General features: G+C 50.2%; 1 protein-coding gene across 2 annotated transcripts in view; it reads left to right on the plus strand.

Annotated features, from left to right (window-relative positions):
- Positions 1-24,218, plus strand: part of akna (AT-hook transcription factor) — a 205,024-nt gene that overhangs the window by 470 nt on the left and 180,336 nt on the right. The gene's annotated exons all lie outside the window — the stretch shown is intronic.

Here is a 24,218-nt window from a genome sequence, read left to right on the forward strand (position 1 = left end):
TTTGTTGAATTACTTTTACTTTGTTTTCTATATATTTGTTGTGTGTGTGTCTTTAGATATTTGCCCGGCTTTCAATGCTCGATTTGTAATTTCGGGTTTTTAAAAGTTCGAAGACTCAAAAGAAAGTTTGGAGGGAGCCGTAAAAAAATACTTGTTAGCGATTGAACAAGGCACCAACACTCAGACATCTCTGCACCCTTCAGTCCTTGTGATGTATCAACCTCTGCATTGTTCCGGCACTTGACAAAGTATTGCAAGCAGGACTGTTTATTCGGTATTGCAGAGCAGCAATGCATGGCCTCACAAGCCTCCAGCTTTGGGCACCACACTCCCAATACATGCACAGTATTACACAGAATGTTACACACAGAGACACGCCATTCAGCCCAACAGGCCAACAGGCCAATGCCAGTGTTCATGCTCCAACCTATCCTCTTTGCACCTTACTCCATCCCACCCTATCAACATGTTCTTCTATTCCTTTCTCCCTCATGTACTTATATTGCTTCACCTTAAATGCATCCATGATAATCGCCTTAACTATTGCATGTGGTAGTGGGTTCCACGTGTCCCGTTCTCTCAGTAAAGGCGTTTCTCCTGAATGCCCCATCGCAATTATTAGTGACCATCAAAGGAGGCCGTTTAGGAATACAGCGACCCAATGCACGTGGAGTAATGGCATCTTCATGAGCTCGCTGTTCCTTCAGTTCATTTTCATTGAGCCAATTTAATACCACGGTTATTGTGTCAGCAATTGATGTCAGAGGCACTAACTGGCTCCACGCGTTCAACAGGCAATACGCCAACAGGTCCAGCTGCCATCCACAAGATCCATGAATAAGTAAGCCTTCACTGCCACCAGAACAATAATGTTAATAGGAACAGGAGTAGGCCATTCAATCGGGGCTAATTGGGAAAAGAGCCATCGGCTGTACTATGAGCGCCCATTGTTTTCCGTGAGAATCCTTTTGGGGGGAGTCAGTCCATTCAGACTCCGTCTATTCCATTAGCTGAGGCAGCTCTTATCTTTTTAATCCCAGTTCCCTGCTCTTTCTCCCTATCCCTTAATACTCTTACCTTCCAAGTAAGTATCTAATCTCCCTTTTAATCGCCTGAAATGATTCTGCATCTATGGCTCTCTGTGCAGTACACTCCCCATTCTCTGAACCCTTTGTGTGAAGAGATTTCTTGCTGCATTTGCTTTTCGCTGGCTCAGCTTGAATCCTTCAGATTACGGGGTCTATTTTGACTTTCAGGCGACCAATTGGCGGAGTAGGCTGGTCGGCCGGCCATTCCAGTGTCAAAGAGGCTCCCGCGATTTTGAGGCTCTTAACATTTCGATCTGGAAGGTGAGTTGCAGAATACCAAACAGATGTCACAATGCAGCTCGCCAGATTGAGGCCTCAGGGTTGGGCAAGGGCAGCCACCAGCAAGGTAAGTTGCTGAGGGGGTGGGCGCTCTCACAGAGGGTGGGGGGTCTCGGGGTGGCAGCAGCACAGATTATTTTTGTGGATCCTGAAGGAGCACCCCTACTCCTCCTGGGCCCACAAATATAATTCAGTACTTGGCTGTTGCGGACCTCCGGTTCCAAGGCCCATGGACTGCCCAGGCTCCAGTCAGTTCGACCTAAAACAGCAATTGGGGTTGTGTTTATGACCCAGGACCCAGGTTCCCATATTAAAAGGGGGTGATTGCCTGAAACTGGACATGCGGTAGGAGGTCACCATCACAATGGCATTGCCAGCGGTTACCGAGCGCAAAGGCTACTGACCCCACTTTGCGGCCGTTACAGCCCCATTCACACCAGGTGAAGGCACTCAAACTTGACCCCTTGGTCTCGGGTCCTTGGGGCCGAATTTGGTGCAGGTTATGCCCGCAGCCTCCGAGGATCTGCTGGAAATGTATGTTTTCTGGGCGATTCCTCCGGAACCGCCCATCTGCCGTCCAGGTTCTGCCCGGCGGGAGATTGGTCGCAGAGGGATCTGCCGGTGTGACGTCATACCGCCCGTCCATGCCAGATGCTGCAAATCGGCCATTTTGGTGAGGGCTGCTGGCCTCAGATCTACCTGCCGCCCGCCAGAAGGACCTCTCGCAAAAAGCAGGTGTGAGCTGGCCGTGAGTCGGGCGGCAGGGAGAAGGGCTCCGAGTGCTGCAGTGCTGCACGTTGCCGCTATGTTGCAGATGCTCGACTGTCAGGAGTGGGACTGCTGGGAAAAGTTCGGTAGATGTTGGTTTAACTTTTGCTGATGGTCATGTTTGATTTGGAGGTGAGAAAGGCGACTGAAATGTGCCTAGGCCAATGGAAACTTTTTTTCTTTGACCTTGCGGAAAGACCTTCATTGAGAAGCCCAATGGCGAAGGTAAAATAATTATGAATAAGTGAAAAGTCACATTTTGTCCATCCAAGCCGATTAATTAATTCTGTGACGCAGTCCTTCAAGAAGATCTCAGGGAACCGCTGCACATCACATAGAGGGTGAGAGGGTTAGAATTATCTATTGTAAGCCTGAGATAGCTGCAGACTCTTGACAACATTTGTATGGGAGGAAAAGTGTTTGAAGTTACAGCTATTCGACTTAAAGTGCGCAGTACGATTACAGACCAAACTGAGGAAGGACTACGGCCAATAGAACATAGCAAGAGACCAGCGATGCAGTGACTCAGTGACCTACCGTTGAGGTTTCAATGACTAGACTGTCACTATCACCTTGTTAATGTGTCTTTCTTTGTACTACAAGGAAACTACTTCATAAAATCTGTTCTGTTTCATCACAAAAGACCTGTATCCAGCGTGCCTTGTTGTGGTGATGGACATAGGTCTGTTCTGAGAGATGTAATTAATCTGACACATCGAATAATCCTCACAGCACATAAAGCATGTTGCGATGGCCTGATGACCGTATCCATTATACAGTGCAGTCATATGTGGATGGGAAAATATTCCTGATAAAGCAGTTGACCTGAGGGATAGATGTGTGTTTCCCATAAGGCACCACGCATGACATCAGACACTTACCAAGGGAGGGTCAACAATGTGAGTATATTTACAAGTACACAATAACAAATGTTACATAACATAGAAATTTACAGCGCAGAAGGAGGCCATTTTGTCCCATCGTGTCCGTGCCGGCCGACAAAGAGCCACACGGCCCTCGGTCGGCAGCCCTGAAGGTTACATATAAACCTATTAACAATGGCGGAAAGGCAAAGAGCACCCACTCCAACCAATCCGCCTCACCACAACTGCGAAACCTCTTATACTAAAACATTCTACACTCCATTCCAACTGGAGCCATTGATCTCCTGGGCAAGATAAAAACCCAGGCCAATTTAGGGAGAAAAACTCTGGGAAAATTCCTCTCCGACCCATCCAGGTGATCGACACTAGTCCAGGAGATCACCCTGGCCGTATTCTATTCCCTGCAGTACTTACCTTTATATCTGCTCCGTCCAACAAAAGGTCATCCAGTCTAATCCCAATTACTAGCTCTAGGTCCGTAACCCTGCAGGTTTTGGCACTTTAAGTGCCCATCCAACCATCTCTTAAAAGTGGTGAGGGTTTCTACATCCACCACTCTTCCAGGCAGCGAGTTCCAGATCCCCACAAGCCTCTGCGTAAAGAAGCCCCCCCTCAAATCCCCTCTAAACCTTCCACCAACCACCTTAAAACTATGCCCCCTTGTAATAGATCCCTCCACCAATGGAAAAAGACCCTTACTATCCACTATGTCCAGGCCCCACAATATTTTGTACACCTCAATGAGGTCTCCTCCCAACCTCCTCTGTTCCATTGAGAACAAACCCAGCCTATCCAATCTGTCCTCATAACTAAGATTCTCCATTCCAGGCAGCATCCTCGTAAATCTCCTATACACCCTCTCTAGTACAATCGCGTCCTTCCGATAATACGGCGACCAGAGCTGCACGCAATACTCCAGCTGTGGCCTAACCAAAGTATTATACAATTTAAGGGTAACCTTTCTGCTCTTATATTCTATGCCTCGGCCAATAAAGGAAAGCATTCCATATGCCTTCTTAACCACCTTATCCACCTGGCCTGCTACTTTCAGGGATCTGTGGACAAGCACTCTAAGGTCCCCTTGTTCATTTACACTATTAAGTGGTCTGCTTAATGTGTATACCCTTTCCTTATTAGCCCTCCCAAAGTGCATCACCTCACACTTCTATGAATTAAATTCCAGTTGCCACTGCTCTGCCCACCTGACCAGTAGATTGATATCCTCCTGCAGTCCATGACTTTCCTCTTCATCAACAACCACACAGCCAATTTTAGTGTCATCTGCAAACTTCTTAATTATACTCCCTATATTCAAATCTAAATCGTTGATATATACCACAAAAAGCAAGGGTCCCAGTACTGAGCCCTGCGGAACCCCACTGGAAACATCCTTCCAGTCATAAAATTACCATTTGCTTCCAACCTCCAAGCCAATTTTGGATCCAACTTGACACTTTGCCCTGGATTCCATGGGCTTTAACTTTCATAACCAGTCTACCATGTGGGACCTTATCAAAAGCTTTGCTAAAGTCCATATATACTACATCGTACGCACTACCCACATCGACCCTCTTGGTTACCTCTTCAAAAAATTCAACCAGGTTAGTCAAACACGATCTTCCCTTAACAAATCCGTGCTGACTGTCCCTAATTCTTTCAGGATTTTTTCCAATAATTTTCCCACCACTGAGGTTAGGCTGACAGGCCTGTAATTACTCGGCCTATCGCTTTCTCCCTTCTTAAACAAGGGTACTACATTAGCTGTCCTCCAATCCTCCGGCACCATGCCCAGATCCAAAGAGACTGGCAAATGATGGTCAAGGCCTCTGCTATTTCCTCTTTTATTTCGCCCAACAGTCTGGGATGCATTTCATCCGGGCCTGGGGACTTCTCTACTTTCAAAATTGCTAAACCTCTTAATACTTCCTCTCTCACTATATTTATTTCATCCAGAATATCACACTCCTCCACAGCAGTATCTGCATTGCCCCTTTCCTTTGTGAAAACAGATGCAAAGTATTCGTTAAGAACCCTTCCAACATCTTCCGCCTCCACACAAAGATTACCCTCGTGGTCTCTAATAGGCCCTACCCTTGCTTTAGTTACCCTCTTACTCTTAATATATTTATAGAACATCTTAGGGTTTTCCTTAATTTTACTGGCCAAGAATTTCTCGTGCTCTTAGCATTCCTAATATCCTTTTTTAATTTTGCCTCTTAACTTTCTATATTCCTCTAAAGAGTCTATAGTATTTAGCCATTTATCCTCCCCTCTAAGTCCCTAGACATCCAGGGAGCTCTAGAATTATTTTTCCCAGCCTTTTACTTTAAGGGCACATGTTTGGCCTGAGCCTTCCGGATCTCCTCCTTGAATGCCTCCCACTGTTCCGACACTGATTTACCCACAAGTAGCTGTTTCCAGTCCACTATGGCCAAATCACTCCTTAACTTAGCAAAATTAGCATTTCCCCAATTCGGAACTTTTATTCCAGGCCTATTCTTGTCCTTATGCATAACCAACTTGAAACTGACTGAATTATGGTCACTGGCACCCAAGTGCTCTCCCACTAATACCCCTTCAAACTGCCCAGCTTCATTCCCCAAAACTAAATCCAAGACCGCCCCCTCTCGTGTTGGGCTTGCTACCTACTGACTAAAAAAGTTCTCTTGAATGCATTTCAAGAATTCCGCACCGTCTATACCCTTCACACTAAATTTGTCCCAATCAATATTTGGATAGTTAAAATCCCCTAGTATTATTATCCTATGGCTTTTGGACTTCACAGCAATTTGCCTACATATTTGCTCCTCTATCTCACTCCCACTGTTTGGGGGTCTATAATACATGCCCAGCAGTGTGATCGCCCCTTTTTTATTTTTCAATTTGACCCATATGGTCTCATTTGATGATCCCTCTAACATATCATCCCTCCTCACTGCTGTAATAGTTTCTTTAATCAGTACCGCAATCCCCTCCGCTTTTTACCCCCTTCTCTATCTTGTGTAAAAATCCTGTAGCCAGGAATATTGATCTGCCAAACCTGCCCCTCTTTCAGCCATGTTTCTGTAATGGCTATAATGTCATACACCCAAGTGTCTACCTGTGCTCTTAGCTCATCCGCCTTATTCGCTGTACTCCTTGCATTAAAGTATATATCATTCAGCACAGGAAGACCTCCTTGCTTACGATATACTAAGCCCTGTTTCCTCTGTCTTACAGATTCGCTTTCTAGATTCTTGCTATCCAACTTCTGCTTTACTTCCTTCCCTTTTGAATTTGTTCTCAGGTTCCCATCTCCCTGCCAAGCTAGTTAAACTCTCCCCAACAGCACTAGCAAAACTCCCCGCGAGGATATTGGTCCCGGCGCTGTTGAGGATCAACCCGTCCGGCTTGTGCAGGTCCCATCTCCCCCAGAAGCAGTCCCAATGCCTCAAGAATTGAAAGCCCTCCCTCCTACACCAACTTACATGTTCATCCTCTCAATCCTTCTATTCTTGCACTCATTAGCACATGGCACCGGTAGTAACCCGGAGATTACTATCTTTGAGGTCCTACCCTTTAATTTTCTTCCTAGCTCCCTGAATTCTTCCTGTAGGACCTCATCCCTTATCTTACCTATGTTGCTGGTCCTGATATGGGACCATGACCTATAGCTGTATACCCTCCACCCCCCCCCCCCCCCAAGGATGCCCTGCGTCCGCTCTGTGACATCCTTGACCCTAGCACCAGGGAGGCACAAAACCATTCTGGAGTCACATCTACGGCCGCAGAAATCCCTGTCTGTTCCCCTAACTATAGAATCCCCTATCACTAGGGATCTTTTATTCATCGTCCCTCCCCCTGTGCAGCTGAGCCACCTGTGGTGCCTTGGAATTGGCTCTGGCTGCACTCCCCAGAGGCACCATCGTCCTTACCGATATTGTGAATATCGGTTTGAAAGCGAGATGGACTCACGGGGAGATTCCTGCGCTACCTGCCTAGCACACTTACTACATCTGGTGGTCACCCACTTCCCCTCCACCTGCACGTCTTTAAGCCTCATGGATGTATCTTATTGACTCCACCCGCTGCTCCAGCTCCGAAACGCGGAGCTCGAGCAGTTGAAGCTGGAGACACCTCCTGCACACATGGTTGTCTAGGCTGCGCGAAGCATCCAGGACTTCCCACATGCTGCAGGATGTGCACTCCACGGGACTGAGCTGCCCTGCCATCCCTCTAGTTGGCCTTATCTAGTTTAAAATCTACTTGAAAAGAAATAAAGAGAGCTACTTACCAACTCACCTCACCGACCTCCGAGGCCTCCGAACTCCCAGCCTCCGATCTCCCGACTCGCCGACCTCACAGGGCCTACCGACTCGCTGACCTCCCGACTCGCCGACCTCACAGGGCCTACCGACTCGCTGACCTCCCGACTCGCCGACCTCACAGGGCCAACTGACTCGCTGACCTCCCGACTCGCCGACCTCCCGACTCGCCGACCTCACAGGGCCTACCGACTCGCTGACCTCCCGACTCGCCGACCTCACAGGGCCAACAGACTCGCTGACCTCCCGACTCGCCGACCTCACAGGGCCTACCGACTCGCTGACCTCCCGACTCGCCGACCTCCCGACTCGCCGACCTCACAGGGCCAACCGACTCGCTGACCTCCCGACTCGCCGACCTCCCGACTCGCCGACCTCACAGGGCCAACCGACTCGCTGACCTCCCGACTCGCCGACCTCCCGACTCGCCGACCTCACAGGGCCTACCGACTCGCTGACCTCCCGACTCGCCGACCTCACAGGGCCTACCGACTCGCTGACCTCCCGACTCGTCAGAATTGAAATCCTCACCGACCTTCGGGCCTCCTGCTCCTCAGACCTCCCGACTTCTCGGAACTCATGACCTCTCGGAACTCACGCTCTCTCGACCTCTCGGAACTCCCGACCTCATGACCTCTCGGAGCTCCCGACCTCTCGGAACTCCCAACCTCGCGACCTCGCAGAACTCATGACCTCTCGGAGCTCCCGACCTCTCGGAACTCCCAACCTCGCGACCTCTCGGAACTCATGACCTCTCGGAACTCGCTTCCACGCCCATTACATTTACAAACCTTCACACCACCAACACCCACCCCTCTACCCAGCACCACCACCTCTCTCTCTCCTCCCCCACCATCCCACCCCATTGAAGCTCCTCTTCCTCGCCCCACCTACACCATGGCATGCCGCACCCCTGCCCCTTACTGCCTCTGGTTGACGAGGTTGTGCAGGAGGGCAGCAGGATGTCTGCAGACGTGTGCGTCTTGGTGAGAAGGCAGGGCTCGTGACCAAAGGCGCCGGGATCTCCTGCTCCTCTAGATCAGTCTGCCTTGAGGGTATGGGCTCGGGGGCTTGCACTACGACTCCAGAATCCATCTCTTGCCTCAACGATAGGTCTCGGTTGTGCGCTCCAACACAGCGATGAGCCGGTCCATCCCGTCATCGTGCTGCTGGGTGAAGGTGGCCATGCTGGCAGCTATCCCAGTCATGGTTTGGAGCATATCACGACCTATCTGCACGCTTGTCCCTGATCGCTGGATCATCTCCTGAATTGCAGAGAGCTGTGCTGCATCCTCAGCTGGTCGCTCGCTCCTGGTGGGTTCTGGCGCCTTGCTTGCCTTCGCGCCATGGCCTCTGCTCACCATTGAGCTCGCCAGTGTGGAGTCCGTTCCAAACCCCAGGAACTCGGAGTTTGACGCTGAGGTTCTGCGGCTATCTGGCTCACATGGCAGGAGACTGCTGTCATCCTGTTCCTGCTCCTGGAGCTCAAGGGCCACAAAGTCGGGCCCTACTCCCTCCTCTCTCTCCTCTTCTTCGTGGCTCTGGGTGGGGGTGGTGGAAATGGGTGATCTGGGGTGGGGGTGGGGGGGGCGGGGTGGGGGGTGGAGAAAGGATCCGCTGTGTTGGGCTCGGGACGACGTCTGGCTGGGTGACGTTGGGGTCTGACGGCGTCTCTGTAGGCCAAAGGTCGATGGTGTGCCTTGATCCGTGCTGTCCGAGTCATCATCTGCAAATAGAGGACAACATTTCTGTCTGTGGGCGGGGGCGTGGATTAAGCTGCGATGTGGGCCATGCCATCTCCCATTCTGCCAGCAAGGAGTTGCATCTCTACATGGGCACACCAATACTGGGCAACAAAGCATGCGGTAAACCGCGAGTGCCTTAACATTACATGACCTTTCATGACATGAGCGTGACTCGGTCCGCAGATTAGTATAACCTTACCGTGCATCACCCCTTGTGGTGGCACGGCGGTGCTCACACACCAATGCCGGCGGTGCTCACACACCAATGCCGGCGGTGCTCACACACCAATGCCGGCGGTGCTCACACACCAATGCCGGCGGTGCTCACACACCAATGCCGGCGGTGCTCACACACCAATGCCGACGGTGCTCACACACCAATGCCGGCGGTGCTCACACACCAATGCCGGCGGTGCTCACACACCAATGCCGACGGTGCTCACACACCATTGCCAACGCACACTCCTCCAGCTGCTCAATTCCACCACCTCTGCTGCTCCCCCTCCCCTTGCTGCCTTGGATGCGTTTTTCTTTTGCAAACGGAACGTTGCAGTCCTTAGCCCTTTTACTGATGACCTCCACACACCCCCACGCACACACCCCCACACACACCCCCACACCCATCCACACACCACCCCACACACCACCGCAACACATACACCCCCACACACACCCCCACACCCATCCACACCCATCCACACACCACCCCACACACCACCGCCACACACACCCTCACACACCCCCCCACACACCCCCCCACACCACCCCACACACCACCGCAACACAAACACCCCCACACACACCCCCACACACACCCCCACACACACCCACACACACACACACACACCCTCACACACACCCCCCCCCACCCCCTACACACCACCTCCATACTCCCGCCACCCCCCGCACAAATTCCCACGCACACACTCCCGCACACACCCCCACAGACATTCCCATACACACACCTCCACACACACTCCCCCACACACCCCCACACACCACCCCACACACCACCACCACACACACCCCCCACACTCCCACACACACTCCCACACACATTCCCACACACTCACACACAACCCTCACACACAATCCTCACACACAACCCGCACACACACTCCCGCACACACACCCCCACACACACCCCCCCACACACACACACATTCTCACACACACCCCCACACACACCACCCCCACCCCCTAACACCACCCCACAATTCCCCCACCCACACACACATTCCCACACACACACTCCCACACACACCCACCCACACACACCCACCCACACACACACCCACACACACACCCACACACGCACACACACTCTCACACACACCCTCACACTCTCACACACACCCTCACACATACCCCCACACACACCACCCCCACACTCCCCCCATCCCCCACACACATTCCCCCACACACATTCCCACACACACACTCCCGCACACATTCCCACACACACCCCCACACACACCCCCACACCCATCCACACACACCCACACACCACCCCCACACCACCCCACACACCACCGCAACACAAACACCCCCACACACACCCCCACACACACCCCCACACCCATCCACACACACCCACACACCACCCCACACACCACCGCAACACACCGCCCCCACACACACTTCCACACACGCTCACATACATCCCTCACACACCCCCACACACTCACACACAACCCTCACACACACTCCCGCACACACCCCCACACACATTCCCACACACATCCCCCCCCCATACGCACCCCACACCCCCCACACACCACCCCAGACACCACCCCCACACACAGACACTCACACACACTCACACACACACTCACACACAACCCTCGCACACACCCCCACACACATTCCCACACACCCCCCCCCACACACACACACACACACTCTCACACACATTCCCACACACACCCCACACACCATCCCCACCACCTACACACCACCCCCACCACCTACACACCACCCCCACACTCATTTCCACACACACACACTCCCACACACCCCCCCCCCATCCGCTACACGCCACCCCCGCACACATTCCCACACACACACTCCTGCACACACCCCCATACACATTCCCATATACACACCTCCACATACACTCCCACACATACACACACACACACACACCCATCCACACACACCCACACACCACCCCACACACCACCCCCACACACACCCCCACACCACCCCACACACCACCGCAACACAAACACCCCCACACACACCCCCACACCCATCCACACACACCCACACACCACCCCACACACCACCGCAACACACCGCCCCCACACACACTTCCACACACGCTCACATACATCCCTCACACACCCCCACACACTCACACACAACCCTCACACACACTCCCGCACACACCCCCACACACATTCCCACACAAATCCCCCCCCACACACACCCCACACCCCCCACACACCACCCCACACACCACCACTCACACACACTCCCACACACACTCCCACACACACTCCCACACACACTCCCACGCACACTCCCACACACACTCACACACACACTCACACACACACTCACACACACACTCACACACAACCCTCGCACACACCCCCACACACATTCCCACACACCCCCCCCCCCCCCACACACACACACACACTCTCACACACATTCCCACACACACCCCCACACACCACCCCCACCACCTACACACCACCCCCACACTCATTTCCACACACACACACCCCCACACACCCCCCCCATCCGCTACACACCACCCCCACACTCCCGCCACCCCCCGCACACATTCCCACACACACACTCCTGCACAAACCCCCATACACATTCCCATATACACACCTCCACACACACTCCCACACATACACACACACACACACACACACACACACCAACCACCCCACACACCACCACCACACACACCCCCACACCCACACGCACACACCCACCCACACACACACCCACACTCTCACACACACACCACCCCCACACTCCCCCCATCCCCCACACACATTCCCCCACACACATTCCCCCACACACATTCCCACACACACACTCCCGCACACATTCCCACACACACCCCCACACACACCCCCACACCCATCCACACACACCCACACACCACCCCACACACCACCCCCACACACACCCCCACACCACCCCACACCACCCCACACACCACCCCACACACCACCGCAACACAAACACCCCCACACACACCCCCACACCCATCCACACACACCCACACACCACCCCACACACCACCGCAACACACCGCCCCCACACACACTTCCACACACACACACCCCCACACACCCCCCCCCCCCATCCGCTACACACCACCCCCACACTCCCGCCACCCCCCGCACACATTCCCACACACACACTCCTGCACACACCCCCATACACATTCCCATATACACACCTCCACACACACTCCCACACACACACACACACACACACACACACACACACCACCCCACACACCACCACCACACACACCCACACGCACACACCCACACACACACACACCCACACACCACCACCACACACACCCCCCACACACACTCCCACACACAATCCCACACACAATCCCACACACTCACACACAACCCTCACACACACTCCCGCACACACACTCCCGCACACACACACACTCTCACACACACCCCCAAACACACCACCCCACCCCCTAACACCACCCCACAATTCCCCCACTCCCACACACATTCTGCCACACACATTCCCCCACACACACACACCCACACACACACACACACACACCCACACACACACACCCACACACACACACCCACACACACCCCCTACACACCACCCCCACACTCCCGCCACCCCCCGCACACATTCCCACGCACACACTCCCGCACACACCCCCACAGACATTCCCATACACACACCTCCACACACACTCCCACACACACTCCCACACACATTCCCACACACTCACACACAACCCTCACACACACTCCCGCACACACACTCCCGCACACACACTCCCGCACACACCCCCCCCACACACACACACATTCTCACACACACCCCCACACACACCACCCCCACCCCCTAACACCACCCCACAATTCCCCCACCCCCACACACATTCCCACACACACATTCCCACACACATTCCCCCACACACACACGCACACACACCCACCCACACACACCCACCCACACACACACCCACACACACACACCCACACAAGCACACACACTCTCACACACACCCTCACACTCTCACACACACCCTCACACATACCCCCACACACACCACCCCCACACTCCCCCCATCCCCCACACACATTCCCCCACACACATTCCCCCACACACATTCCCACACACACACTCCCGCACACACCCCCACACACATTCCCACACACACCCCCACACACACACACCCCACACACACACCCCACACACACACCCCACCCACACACACACCCCCCCCCACACCCCCCCACACACACACCCCCCCACACACACCCCACACACACCCCCCACACACACACCCCCCCACACAACCCACACATCCCCCCCCACACACAGCCTCCCCACACGCACATCCACACACACATGCACCCACACACATGCACCCACACACATGCACCCACACACATGCACCCACACACATACACCCACACATATACACCTACACATATACACCCACAGACACATACACACACTCACACACACCCACACATACACACTCACACACACACACATCTGGCACACAACCCTTTTGGCGTTGGACAGGAGGGGGAGAATACATTTTTACTCATTCTTGCTGCTGCCACCATATCGTTCCAACGTTTCTGGCATTGGTCCCCATTCTGCTCAACGTTGCCCATTGCGGACACGATTGCAGCGATCTCCCTCCAAATGCGTCGGTATTGGGATGGTGGAGGCTTGCCACGACCATCCCGGGTGAGGTCTTTGTACCTGCGCTCCACCTCCGTTACTGGCTCCTCCAATTCCTGCTCATTAAACCAGGGAGCTCTGGGCCTGGTTTTCCAGTCTTCATTGCTGGGTTCTGGCCACTCATCGTCAACGATGAAACGAATGGCTGCTCAACAGTTTGTGGGTCTCAATTTCTCCAACCGATCCCTCTGCAACTCAGACTGCCCCGTCTGCAACTTCCAACTCTGTCCTCTCCAACCTCCAACCTCCAACTCTCTCCTCTCAAATGCCAATTCTCTCTTCTCCCCTCTCACACTCACAGGTGGACTAAAGTGGTGTGCCTTTATGCACATATATCATCATAGGCAGTCCCTCGGAATTGAGGAAGACTTGCTTCCACTCTAAAAGTGAGTTCTCAGGTGACTGAACAGTCTGATACGGGAATTACAGTCTCTGTCACAGGTGGGACAGATAGTCGTTGGGGGACAGTGTCGGTGGGGAGTCTGGTTTGCTGCACACTCCTTCCGCTGCTTGTGCTTGATTTCTGCATGCTCTCGGCGGTGAGACTCGAGGTGCTCAGTGCCCTCCCGGCTGCTCTTCCTCCACCTAGGGCTGTCTTGGGCCAGGGATTCCCATGTGCTGGTGGGGATGTTGCACTTTATCAGGGAGCCTTTGAGGGTGTCCTTGAAATGTTTCCTCTGCCCATCTGGGGCTCACTTGCCAAGCAGGAGTTCCGAGTAGAGCGCTTGCTTCGGGAGTCTTGTGTCGGACATGTGGACGATGTGGCCCATCCAACGGAGCTGGTCGAGTGTGGTCAGTGCTTTGATGCTGGGGATGTTGGCTTGAGCGAGAACACTGACGTTGGTGCGTCTGTCCTCCCAGGGGATTTATGCACATGCGCAGTTTCAAACAGCCCCGAAATTACGACATGTCAGAAGACAAAAACTACGAGAGAAAATCGTGAAGTCTTGCGCATTGGAGGCCCTCCAAAGATCTCCGAGTAGAGAGGCCTCCAACTGCCGCACACCGGTGACGCCGACTGCTCACTCCCGCTCCTGCCGCCCACACAGTGGAGCCGATAGTGGCTCCCAGCGTGACCCAGCGGGCAGCAAAAAAGCAGGTGCCCCCTGGGGGCCGCCGAGAAATGGATGGTGACCTAATTCTGGCCCTTGATGTTTACAAGCACAGCCAGCAGAGGGAGAAGTGTGTGTTTGTCATTGACTGCATTGTACTGATGCAGAAGCACCTGAACAGAACTAGGACATAGAGAGCGATACAGGTTCACTTCCTGGTCTGTGTTGTGTTGGCTGATTTGAACCAGGACAGCTACACTTGGTCTCTGTGCCACTGATTGGGGAGGGTAACGATCAGGCCAGGTTTCACCCTTTGCTGTCCAGTGCCCGATGTGAGGAAGTGCCAATGACTCATCATTGCCGTTGAATAGCCTGCCAACACTCGCTGTCTTGGTTCCAGTAAGAGCCTGTTCCTCCAGTGATGGAGAGGAGAAAAACAGCTCGAAAAAAGAACCAGTAAACTTTGCCATAATTTGTTCCTAATTTCCATTGAGAAGCTCATGTACCCTGATTGAAAAGTATACACGTTAATCATTGGCTGTAGGTATAACTGAAGATCACTCGTATCCACCTGCACTGCAGTGAACTACATGGAAGAGAAGAACATTGAAACATTTAACTGATAATGTGCACTTGTTAGCGACAGATTTCCTGCTCTAAAATATAATACAGGTTCAACTTCCAAAATCTGGAGTTCCGGAATCCAGGATGTTCCGGAATCCGGACACCGGGCCGATCCATGGCGGGGTTGTCTGGAAACCGGAAAATGTTCTGATATCCGGACTCCCCCTGCCTCGACGAATCGAGTTCTCCCGCCCCGACTTCGCCCCGGCCCCCCCTCCCTCCTCTTTACCTCAGCTGCCCGACCCCACCTACCTCGGGCTAGACAAGGAACTCCTCCAGTGGGGCCCTACCCGGCGACTCGAACAGCTCATCGACGAGCAATTCCCCTCCCCCCTCCACCCCCCCCCCGTTTCTGACGTTCCGGATTTTGCATCTTGCCGGATTTCGGAACGGCCTCAGTCCCGAGGGTTCCGGATTCAGGACGCTGCACCTGTACCATCAAATTTAATGCTAGCAAACTAGTAATAGTTGATCCATACAAACTAGAAAGGTTGTGGGTTCAATCAGTCTATGCTGCATTACTTAATCCGTAGTGATGATGGTGGGAGACTACATTTGGCCTCCACATCCTTGCACTAGGGAGGGACATAATTCAGCCAGGATTCCCACTCGTGGCTACCCAAAAACTCCTGCTGGAAAGTGGGTGTGTGTGGCCATTGAGTGAGAACAGTATTGAGTTTGGCTACGTTGTCCCCTTGGTTGAATAAGCTTCCAAACATTTGCTGTCCAGACTCGCACATAAATAAAGGGTGGCTGGTGCCTATGTAACCACAGGCCAGGTTAAGTCAGCACCCTCAGGGAAGGAGGGAAGGGGGGAGGGAGAAAGGAAGGAATGGAGAAGATTGGAAGGAGGCAGGAGATATGCTGTAAAATGGATAGTGTATTCTTTAAGTACAGGGGCTGGGTGTACATGAAGCATTGTGATTGCTTATTATGAATACAGAATGCATGAGATCACTGCAGTACTTTGCGAGCATGCAACAACAGCTGAATTGTGTGTCACTTACATAAGAACACTGTGCTGTTTCACAATAAACAGATAAAATACTGTAGTTAATCTGTGTCTCCCTGTGAGCTGTCATTTTTAAAGTCACCCCAGATTTATTTGACAGAATGGGAGAGCTTTGCAGTGACCCCGAAACTCAGTCTGAGCCTTGTAAAATGGCTGTTTATCCATAGTATGGGATCACCCCTTTCTTGATTATCTCTTCCCTTTTATTCCTGTTCAGCCTGTGTCTCCCACACAATTTTAGCCTTTTACCTTGGTTTCTCAATGTTAACAAAGCAGCTGTATATTGGTTGAATTCCACATTGTATTGTGAAGTGCAATGAGCCACGAGTTGGGAGAAATGTTCCTACATTCTTCACCCAATGTTTCCATAGCTGCAGTTGTACACAGTACGGTGCAGAACAATAACTCCCCATGGTCCAGAATGGTTCTCCATTTCCCAGACACTGTTCAAACATTCAAACGATTTCCCATTGAAATTGATTTTTTTTTTAAATAATTGGATCCCTTATGGGCAGCATGATGTTCAAAGGGTGAGAACAAAACTTAAATGTAATTCACATTGCTTGCCTCCTCTGATATCGCAGATGGAGTTTGTGCGGAACCTCGGATTCCATGTTTAACGATGGTAGAGCTCGTATCAAAAGAGGGGAGCCACATTATTGTGAGATTTACTTCAATCTGTGCCTTCGGTGTATGCTGGTTTTAATGTTAATAATCTATCTGAATTCAAGAAGTATGCTGTTCATTTGGGGATTTTGAATCCCATTGGTAAAATACAGAGTGTGTTTTGAACCCAGAGAAACTCTGCGTGTTTTTTAACTTTGTATTTAACTATTTGCTTTACAAAAAAATACTTGTCCAGTCGAATAAAATTCTTGTCAGATCTTTTCTAGACTTGGCACAAATCAGTGTTTGAAAATCAGTCAGTGCAAGATGAAATCCTCATGTGTGGAGAGAATTTGAATTATTGGGTTCTGACTTCTGGGTTATTGGACAGTGATTTGATGCTTCATCTGTCAGAATTGATGTGACTGCCAACTCTGCTCCGAGGACAATATTCTTTTTCATCTGAGTGCCTCGGATTACACGAGCAGACTAGAATTCCCCCTCTGAAATTCGTTTGGAAGTTGGAGAAGAATGAAATTACATTCAACTCAGGTAGTTGCAGTGTGGCTCCTGGTGTGTGGAAAATATTGAAAGGAAAGTTAAGTTGAAAGCAGCGGAGAGAACTGGGCGTCAAGGAGTAACAGAACCGTCCTGCAATGTTGTTCCCTCCAGAACAATAATAAAAGCAACAGCCACTGTTACGTTTCTATTGTGTTCCTCATGTACATGGAGATGCTTCAGAGCTGTTTACTGTGCAAACAAGAGTAGGGCAGAAAGGTTAAATCAGGTTTGAATGGAAGTCGGGAGCGAACTGACAAGGTGAAGGTGTTGAAGGAGTTTATTCCAAAGGGAACAGCACAGCCACTCTGGGGTCAGCTGTGGATCAGTGATAGCACTCTCATCTCTGAGTTGGCAGGTTGTCTGTTCAAGTGTCGCTCCAGCGACTTGAGCACACATTGCAGTGCAGTACTGAGGGAGTGCTGCGTGTCGGAGGTGTCGTCTTCCCTCTCAGCTGGACGTAAAAGATCCTTTGGCACTATTCGAAGAAGAGCAGGGGAGTTTTCCGTGGTGTGCTGGCCAATAGGTATTCCTCAATCAACACCAATAAAACAGATTATCTGGCCCTTATTTCATTACTGTTTGTGGGAGCTTGCTGTGCCCATTTGGTTGCTAGGTTTCCTACATTACAACAGTGACTATATTTCAAAAGCACTTCATTGGATGTAAAGTGCTTTGGGCCATCCTGAGGTCGTGAAAGTAAATAAGGAGAAACATTAATTGTGTCTATTGGGTTCTGTTTTACTTATTCACAACTTTAAGTGGTTGGGAGGGATGAGTGAAAGAAAATCTTCTATTTTGTACGCTCCCTTGAGGCTATTGAATTTGTTGTTACCTATTTCTGTGACCACAGACCAATGTAAATTGTTTGCTTACATCTAAATTATTTTTGCCTCTTAGCATCTTCACAACCTGGATCATGTCCCCTGTACTGTTCAGTTCTGAATCATTCCCCATATCTGAGTCTTGGACTTCTCCTTGTCACTCTTGTCTGAGCACTTTGTAACGCACCAATACCATCGTGAAGGCAGTGCCTAGAATTCCACGTAGCATTCCCAAAGAGGCTTTATCAACAATTGATGCGTGTGCAACAATAATAATGAGTCCACTAGGTGGTGTGTGGCACAAATTGTTTTTAGTATGCAAATTTACTGTATTTAACAGGTTTGTGATAGTTTTCTAAATTGTGCATTTTCCTCTGACCTTTAAAGAAAGTCTTGCATTTATACAGTGTCTTTCACAACCTCAGGATATCCTAAAGCACTTTACAGCCAATGAAGTACTTTTGAAGTGTACTTACTGTTGTAATGTAGAAAATCCGGCAACCAAATGGGCGTATCAAGATCTCACTAACAGCGATGAGATAATGACCAGATAATCTGTTTTAGTGATGTTGAATGTGGGATCAATATTGGCCAGTACACTGGGGATAACTCTCCTGCTCTTCTTCGAAATAGTGCCGTGGGATCTTTTACCTGAGAGAGCAGACCTCGGTTTTAACGTCTCATCCGAAAGGCAGCACCTCTGACAGTGCCGCGCTCCCTCAGTAGGGCACTGGTGTGTCGGCCTAGATTTTTGTGCTCAAGTCTCCGGGGTGGGACTTGAACCCACAACCTTCTGACTCTGCAGCAAGAGTGCTACCAACGTATCCACGATTCATGGAGCAAGTGCAGGACGTGTAAAGACCCAGGCAGTCCATCTGGAGCCCACTAAAATAGATGTGTGATGGTGACATGTTTTAGCCATATGCATGATATTAATTTGTGCAGAAAAATCACCCAGCGAAAAACATTGAAGTCGCCTTGCTGCAGTGTAAATCACGGCGCATTCTAAGTTGTGTCACAAACTCAGTCACTGGAATCAATTCAATGCATTTTTTTTTAAATGGCCCACAGGGAATTTTGAGGAGTTTAACTGGTGCAACATCCTGTCAGACGTGATCCTGTTTGTGCGGGAAGGAATGTGAAATGAATCTGCGATGATTTTTCCACTGCTGTTACAAATTCTTTTGTTGTGTTTGTAATGGTTCACTACCCTGTTTTTCCCTCCGTGCCCCAAAGAATCCATCAGCTGTATGAAAGTTTACTTATTTTCCTCTTTCCCATGTTTTCCATCTACTGTGATTTTCTTGGCACAAGATATCAACCATCTGATTGTAATTTACAACCCAGTGAAGAAAGGTTCTGGAGAGTCCCACAGTGCTTTGCAATTGTGCGGTGATTCAATCAAATGTGAAATTTATGTTGACATGCTGCAGGTGTAGAATTTCTAGGATTTATTTTAATTCTATAAAAGCTTTGTTTAAAAAGGGGTATGTTTCCATGATCTTGGCAACAAAAAATATGTTTTTCTTATGTTGCTAGGCACTGCCTCTCTGGAACATTTGTAAAAATCAAAGATTAAAATATGCAACTTTGACTGCAGAGCTGGAGGAAAAAAGTCTCACTTCCGTTTTGAATTCAATTCTCAAATTAGAATTGCTAATGATATGAAAATGACGGACTGGGAAAGACCAGCTGGCTTATACAGACTCGTTGCTCTCAGCATTGTGACCCGCAATACTCCCCAAGCACCCGCAGCTCTTGTAATCTTCTGGGAAAGACAAAAAAAAATAACCCGAGGCTAATTCAGGGAGAAAGGAATTCTCTGAAATTCCTCTCTGACCCTTGAAGGTGATCAAATGAGTTGCAGGAGGCCACAGTAACTATAGGACACATCACCCGACATCAATGTTCCCTGTGAGCTGCGCTTTGTTCTCTGCGACCCTTTTATTTTACTGCGTGGTCCCTTTAAATTTCTGTGCATGTGCGACACTTGCAATGGCAAAGCCGTCGAGCGGCCTGCGTGAAACCTTCCTCATTACCGCACTGCCCGACATCACACCTCCCTTTTGTATGCGATGATATCAGCCACAACTAGAAATTGTCCACTTCCTTTTGGATGCTGGCAGTGAATCGCCACTCAGTGAACAAGCAGTGCCTTGTTCCAAATGTCAGTGTCATCTGCAAAAAAAGTCAAATATCCTGACATCCACCCGAGTTCTTTGCTTGTGTAACTTATACACATGATCCCTGCTTCTCCCTAACCCTAACTAATTCAAATAATCTGTTCCCTTCGACACAGTCTAGTACCTTCATTATTTTAAACATCTTAATAAAATCTCCCCGAAGTTGATGTTAAAAAGACCCAGCTCTCTGAGCTTATCAAGATAATGAAGGGCTTTTAAACAAGGTAACAATCGAATGACCCTCCTCTGAGCCTCTTTCTAACCCACCGTGTGAGCAAATTAAACTGGACATAGTGTTCTAGAGGCCAAGCCACGGCGTTATACAAGGACAATACTGTTTTTGGTCCCCGCCACAAACTGCGTTCCCTAGTGACCGATGCCATCCCTTTCCCTAGTATCTGTCTGAGGCTGAACTAGACTGTTCACAACCTAGGTGTCATATTTGACCCTGAAATGAGCTTCCGGCCACATATCAACAGCATAACTAAAATCGCCTTTTTCCACCCATAACATTGCTCTTAGAAACATAGAAACATAGAAAATAGGTGCAGGAGCAGGCCATTCAGCCCTTCTAGCCTGCACCGCCATTCAATGAGTTCATGGCTGAACATGAAACTTCAGTACCCCCTTCCTGCTTTCTCGCCATACCCCTTGATCCCCCGAGTAGTAAGGACTTCATCTAACTCCCTTTTGAATATATTTAGTGAATTGGCCTCAACTACTTTCTGTGGTAGAGAATTCCACAGGTTCACCACTCTCTGGGTGAAGAAGTTTCTCCTCATCTCGGTCCTAAATGGCTTACCCCTTATCCTTAGACTGTGACCCCTGGTTCTGGACTTCCCCAACATTGAGAACATTCTTCCTGCATCTAACCTGTCTAAACCCGTCAGAATTTTAAACGTTTCTATGAGGTCACCTCTCATTCTTCTGAACTCCAGTGAATACAAGCCCAGTTGATCCAGTCTTTCTTGATAGGTCAGTCCCACCATCCCGGGAATCAGTCTGGTGAATCTTCGCTGCACTTCCTCAATAGCAAGAATGTCCTTCCTCAAGTTAGGAGACCAAAACTGTACACAATACTCCAGGTGTGGCCTCACCAAGGCCCTGTACAACTGTAGCAACACCTCCCTGCCCCTGTACTCAAATCCCCTCGCTATGAAGGCCAACATGCCATTTGCTTTCTTAACCGCCTGCTGTACCTGCATGCCAACCTTCAATGACTGATGTACCATGACACCCAGATCTCGTTGCACCTTCCCTTTTCCTAATCTGCTGCCATTCAGATAATAGTCTGTCTCTCTGTTTTTACCACCAAAGTGGATAATCTCACATTTATCCACATTATACTTCATCTGCCATTCATTGCCCACTCACCTAACCTATCCAAGTCACTCTGCAGCCTCATAGCATCCTCCTCGCAGCTCACACTGCCACCCAACTTAGTGTCATCCGCAAATTTGGAGATACTACATTTAATCCCCTCGTCTAAATCATTAATGTACAATGTAAACAGCTGGGGCCCCAGCACAGAACCTTGCGGTACCCCACTAGTCACTGCCTGCCATTCTGAAAAGTACCCATTTACTCCTACTCTTCTGCTGCTGAAGCCCTCATCCATGCCTTTGTTACTTCTAGATTTCACACACTCCTGGCTGGCCTCCGTAAACTTGAGGTCATCCAAAAATCAGCAGCCCGTGTCCTAACTCGCACCAAGTCCCGCTCACCCATCACCCCCTGTGCTCTCTGACCTACAATTGCTCCCAGTTAAGCAACGCCTCAATTTCAAAATTCTCTTCCTTGTTTACAAATCCTTCCATGGCCTCGCCCCTCCCTATCTCTGTAATCTGCTTCAGCCTCACAACTCCACAGGTTGTCTGCACTCCTCTAATTCTGCCCTCCTGAGCATCCCTGATTATAATCGCTCAACCATCGGTGGCCATGCCTTCAGCTGCCTGGGCCCCAAGCTCTGGACCTCCCTCCGTAAACCTCTCCGCCTCTCTTTTCTCCTTTAAGACGCTCCTTAAAACCGACCTCTTTGACCGAGCTTTTGATCACCTGCCCTAATTTCTACTTGTGCGGCTCGGTATCAAATATATCTGTTTTGTCTTAAACACTCCTGTGAAGGACCTTGAGACATTTTACTACGTTAAAGGAGCTCTATGAATAAAAGTTATTGTTGTTGACACTATAATAATTGTTATTTTATGTTGGATCCTCATCACAGTACATTCTAATGCTCTCTGCTTTTGCAATAGCCTCACGACAGGGTCATGGACCTTTTAGAGACTCTGTATTATGATGATCAAGTGCTTTCCACAATGGAGACCCAACTCCACAACTTGATATAGGTCACTTAAGTGCCTGTGGGCTGTGCTTGTAATTGATGAGAACCTTCTGCATGCCATTTATACAAAATATAAAGTTACACTGCTTTGGAATTCATAATCTATTGTTGGGTGAGGCAGCTTGAAGATTTACCTGCAGAAACTCTGTACTGATGATGCTCATTCTAGGAACATAGCTTAAATAAAACAAACAGACAGACTTACATTTATATAGCCCCTTTCACCAGACATCTCATAGTACTTTACAGCCAGTGCAGTCACTGTTGTAATGTGGGAAACGCTGCAGCTAATTTGCGCACAGCAAATTCCCACAAACAGCAATGACCAGATAATCTGTTTTTGTTATGTTGATTGAGGGATAAATATTGGCCCCAGGACACCGGGGATAAGTCCCCTGCTCTTCTTCGAAATAGTCCAATGGGATCTTTTGCATCCACCTGAGGGAGCAGACGGGGCCTCGGTTCAACGTCTCATCCAAAAGAGAGCACCTCCGACAGTCAGCACTCCCCTGGAGTGTCAGCCTAGATTTTTGTGCTCAAGTCCCTGGAGTGGGACTTGAACCCACAACCTACTGATTCAGAGGCACATGTGCTACCCACTGAGCCACAGCTGACACTGACATTTCCCAGCCTGCACTTAATCTGCTGACAAAGGTGACAGCATTTTGTTTATACCCAGGCTGTAGGACAAAGCATACCATTCTTTCACATGCATTTATATATCTGCTTCTTTCACGTTCCATTGTGTTGGCATGGTATTTCACACACTGACAGCCTGAGGCAGATGTACTGGAACATCTGTTCAATTTGGGCATTGTTCCTGAGGGGGTTGTAGAGGGTTGCTGTCTGGTTCTAACTGCGTTCTTCACTGGCCACATGGCACTTGTGCCGAGGAGAAGCACCCTACTCTAAGGTGTTTGCCAAGTTGCTCTGAACTGACCACTATAACAGCAACCCAGGGACCATCCTAGCAATGTGAAGGAGCAGACCTGAGCTTCCTCAC

Source organism: Pristiophorus japonicus, chromosome 20, assembly GCF_044704955.1.
Source record: "Pristiophorus japonicus isolate sPriJap1 chromosome 20, sPriJap1.hap1, whole genome shotgun sequence".
Taxonomy (NCBI): Eukaryota; Metazoa; Chordata; class Chondrichthyes; family Pristiophoridae; genus Pristiophorus; species Pristiophorus japonicus.